Genomic DNA, 4,708 nt, shown 5'->3' on the forward strand with positions numbered 1-4,708 from the left:
GGCCTCGGTCGGGGGGGAGGGAGCGTGGAGGGGGGGCGGGGTTCGGGGCCGGGGGCGGGGCGGGGCGGGGCGGGGCGCGGACTGGGGCGGGACGAGGCGGGGCGGGGTGCCGGCGGCGTGGTGCCAGGTTCGGCCCGCACGTCCCTGCTGCCCCTTCCCAGCTGTTTCCCCATAGGTTGTGGTGGGGGGGCGGGGCCGCGTAGAATCCCGGGGGGGAGGGGGTGGGGGGGGGAGGGGGCGGGCGGGCCACGACCTTTTGGCGGCACGGCGTGTCAGTGGGCCGAGGGCCGGGCGGGGCGCAGCCGGCCGGGAGGGCTCTGGGCGGGAAAGGAAATGAATTCCAGTTTGCCGAGAGTATTGTTCCCCAGAAAAGCTTCTTGTCCCGAGCCAGAGGGAGAGCCGTTCTTCCAGCACATGTAAAAAATGAGAAAATAATAAAAAAGAAAGGGGGGAGGGGGGAGAGAGGAGTCGGTCGAAAATAGGTGTTGGTCGCGAGAGAGAGCGGCCTCGTCGGGAGGCCAGGTCTAGCCCGCTCGGGGGCCAGGCGCGGCCGCCGGCCGCCGCCGGAGAGCCCGGCGGGGCGCCGCGGCGGCGACGCGGAGAACAGGTCTAGCCCCGCTCCCGGGGCGGCCCCGGGACGCCGTCTCTACCCGGCTCCGGGGCGGAGAGGCCGGCGGCGGAGAGGTCGCGGCGCCGCGGCGGCGACGCGGAGAACGGGTCTAGCCCCGCTCCCGGGGCGGCCCCGGCCGGCCGGGCCTACCCGGCTCCGGGGCGGTGAGGCCGGCGGCGGGGAGGCCGGCGGGGCGGCCACGGTGGCGACGCGGAGAACAGGTCTAGCCCCGCTCCCGGGGCGGCCCCGGCCGGCCGGGCCTACCCGGCTCCGGGGCGGAGAGGCCGGCGGCGGAGAGGCGGCGGCGGCGGCGGCGGCGGGCGGCGACGCGGAGAACAGGTCTAGCCCCGCTCCCGGAGCGGCCACGGCCGGCCGGGCCTGCCCGGCTCCGGGGCGGAGAGGCCGGCGGCGGAGAGGTGGCGGCGGCGGCGGCGGGCGGCGACGCGGAGAACAGGTCTAGCCCCGCTCCCGGGGCGGCCCCGGCCGGCCGGGCCTACCCGGCTCCGGGGCGGTGAGGCCGGCGGCGGGGAGGCCGGCGGGGCGGCCACGGTGGCGACGCGGAGAACAGGTCTAGCCCCGCTCCCGGGGCGGCCCCGGCCGGCCGGGCCTACCCGGCTCCGGGGCGGAGAGGCCGGCGGCGGAGAGGTGGCGGCGGCGGCGCCGCGGCGACGCGGAGAACAGGTCTAGCCCCGCTCCCGGGGCGGCCCCGGCAGGCCAGGCCGAGCCGGCTCCGGGGCGGAGAGGCCGGCGGCGGAGAGGCGGCGGCGGGCGGCTGCGACGCGGAGAACAGGTCTAGCCCCGCTCCCGGGGCGGCCCCGGCCGGCCGGGCCTACCCGGCTCCGGGGCGGAGAGGCCGGCGGCGGAGAGGTGGCGGCGGCGGCGGCGGCGGGCGGCGACGCGGAGAACAGGTCTAGCCCCGCTCCCGGGGCGGCCCCGGCCGGCCGGGCCTACCCGGCTCCGGGGCGGAGAGGCCGGCGGCGGAGAGGCGGCGGCGGCGGCGGCGGGCGGCGACGCGGGGAACAGGTCTACCCCGCTCCGGGGGTGGCCACGGCAGGCCTGGCCGAGCCGGCCCCGGGGCGGAGAGGCCGGCGGCAGCGGGCGGCGACGCGGAGAACAGGTCTACCCCGCTTCGGGGGCGGCCCCGGCAGGCCTGGCCGAGCCGGCTCCGGGGCGGAGAGGCCGGCGGCAGCGGGCGGCGACGCGGAGAACAGGTCTACCCCGCTTCGGGGGCGGCCCCGGCAGGCCAGGCCGAGCCGGCCCCGGGGCGGGGAGGCCGGCGGCAGCGGGCGGCGACGCGGAGAACAGGTCTACCCCGCTTCGGGGGCGGTCCCGGAAGGCCAGGCCGAGCCGGCTCCGGGGTGGAGAGGCCGGCGGCGGAGAGGTGGCGGCGGCGGCGGCGGGCGGCGACGCGGAGAACAGGTCTAGCCCCGCTTCCGGGGCGGCCCCGGCCGGCCAGGTCTTACCCGGCTCCGGGGCGGGGAGGCCGCCGGCGGAGAGGCCGGCGGGGCGGCCGCGGCGGCGGGCGGCGACGCGGCGACCAGGTCTTCCCCGCTTCGGCTGGACTTTGGCGGATTTCCGCGGGGGGGCCGGGTAGACCTGCTTTCCGCAGCGCGGCTGGAAGTCCACCAAGGGGTCGCTGTTCTCGCCATCCTCCGGTTACGTCTAGGTCGGCGGCGGCGCACGCCGGCGCCGCGCCCCGGTGGCGTCGACTCGACGTCTTGGAGGCGCTCGGGGCCTCGGACCCGTCTGTCCGTCTACTGGGAGCGGGTGTGACGGGCCGCATCCCCGCAGGCTGGTGCAGTGCCTGTGTCCGAGGCGGACGCGAGAGCGGCGGCCGCGCGTGCGGTCGCCGGCGCGAAGGGAGGGAAAAAGAGTGCGCCGCCTGACGCGGGACGAGTCGCGTGGCTCTGTCCCGGTCCCCCCGTCTTGCCCATCGAGAATGGGTACAGAACCGTGTGAGGTACAGAGAGACAAGGGTTGAGAGAGAGAGACAGAGCCCGAGAGGAGGAGAGAAAAGGGCCGCGAGCCGTGTTCCTCTTCGGTCCGGTTGTTGACTTCAGGGGTGGGGCGAGGGCCCTCCCCTCCCCAAAGTGTGTATTCCCTCCGGGGATGGTGGCGGGCGAGGCGGCGGCGCCTCGTCCCTTTTGCTGCCCGGCCTTAAGCCGGCGCCCCGCCCTGCCCGCGGGTGCGTTCTTTTCCGGCCGGCCGTGCTCTTTGCGGTCGGCTGCCGACGGCTCGACGAAGGGTGCGTGACACCGGGGCTCGGCGGTGTCGAGGCCGCCGGGGCCTTTTCTCCCCCGGCCTTTCCCGAGAGCCCCGAGGACGGGCCCGGCTTGCCGAGGTGGCGCCGCCTCGTTCCTCGCGCCTCCCGACTTGTTTTGCCCAGCGTGTGTCGTCCGTGTCGGAAGTGCCGCGGGGACGTGCCGTGGGGCGCGCGGCCTTGCCTCGTCCTGCCCGGTTGCTCCAGGGGCTCGGTGACGGGAGTCGGCCGGCGAGGGGTGCGCGGGGTGGCGGCACCCCGCTCTCCCTCCCTCCCGGAGCCGTGCGTTGTTCGAGACCCCCTTCCTCGGCCTTAAGCCGGGGAGCCCGCGGAGCGGGCCGAGTTTTTCTGCGTGGCTGGCGGCCGGCCGCGGTGGCCGGGCCGCCTCGGCCCTGCGGACCCCGAACCCGACAGAGTGCCCCGAGATACGTCGCGGGCGGGGCGGCGGCGCCCCGCCCTCCCGTCGGGTGGTGACCGGCGCGATCGAGCCGCTAGGCCCGGGCGGCCCGTGGTGTCGGGCCTGCCCCGGCTGCCGTGGCTGCCGGCTCGGGGGCTGGGTTTTGCACGCGGGGTCCGCTTTTTAGGCCTGCGGGCGGAGTGGGGGCCGCCCGCCCGGCTTTTTTTTTTTTTTTTTCTTTCCGTTGTTTTTCTCTCGCGGCCTTAAGCCGCGGCACCGAGAAGCGTGCGCGACGAAGGGTCGTGGGCCGTGCAGGCGAAGGGAAGAGAGAGAGCGAGAAAATGCGGTGGCGGAGGTGTGGAGGAAAGAGAAACGAGAGAGAGCGAGGAGTAAGAGGCGCGGGCCTCGTTTGCCACCCTCTGCCCGGGCCCGCGACCCCCGTGGCTTAGCACGGGTCGCGTTGACGCGCTGCTGTGGGTGCTTTTTGGTTTGTTGTTGTCTTTTTTTTTTTTTTTGTTTTTCCGCCGTCCCCCGGCTTTTCCGGAGGGCAAGCCGATCGCTGCGAGGCGGGCGAAAGCCGGTGGCCCGCGGCGTGGTCGGTGGCGCTTTCTCGCACGCTCGGACGGCGCCCCGTGCCGCCTCGGTCTCGTTGCGCAGCCGCTGTCGGGCGGGGCGGGTGGCGGCACCCCCCGCGCTCCTCCTCCGCTGCGGCCGGGTTGCCGTGTCTGTTGTCCCAGGAAGCGTGGCCGTGGGGCCCGGCGGCCGCTTCTGCGGCCGCCTTCCGTCTGATCGATGAGGCTTTTCGGGTGGCGTCGGAGAGGGCCCCCGGCGGCCCGGCTCTTCCGGGGCTCCCCGTCACGGGGACTCAAGCCACGGCGGTGTCCGGGTGCTCGGGCAGGGCGGTCTCCTTTCCAATTCGCTTCCCGTCGCAGGCGAGGTGTCGCCCCTCCCGCCGCCGGAGGGGCGTCTTTACCGTCCCGGGCTGTGTGAACGCCGCGTGGCCCCGCGAGCCCTCAGGTGCCCGTTCGAAACCACGCGAGGTGCCGGTGCCGGCCCCGGCCCGGGTTTAGCGCCCCCCGTGGGTGCCGGCCGCGAGCGGCGCCGGGCGGCGGTGCGGCCGGAGCTGAGCCGAGCCCAGTTTCCCGGAGAAAAGCGAGCGCCGAGAGAGAGAGGGGCCGGAACTGGACCTATGGGGGCGCGGACGGGGGACGGAGAGCCCCTTCCGTGCGTGCGCTCGGCGCTCCTTCGTCGTGCCGCCGCCTGCCGCAGAGCGAGCCGCCCCGGCCGAAAGGCGGGGGGGGCCTCGGTGTCCGGGCCGCGCCCGCCTCGTCGGGTCGCTGTCTCCTCTAGCACGTCCGGTGCTTTCCGCGCGGCCCGGCGGGGGGACGCGTCGGAGCCGGGCTCGCTCCCCGAGCGGGCCCCCTTCGGCGCCGACCTCGCC

This window comes from Chamaea fasciata, unplaced genomic scaffold (assembly GCF_029207755.1).
Source record: "Chamaea fasciata isolate MVZ Bird 193981 ecotype frontalis unplaced genomic scaffold, bChaFas1.0.hap1 SCAF_75, whole genome shotgun sequence".
Classification (NCBI taxonomy): Eukaryota; Metazoa; Chordata; class Aves; order Passeriformes; family Sylviidae; genus Chamaea; species Chamaea fasciata.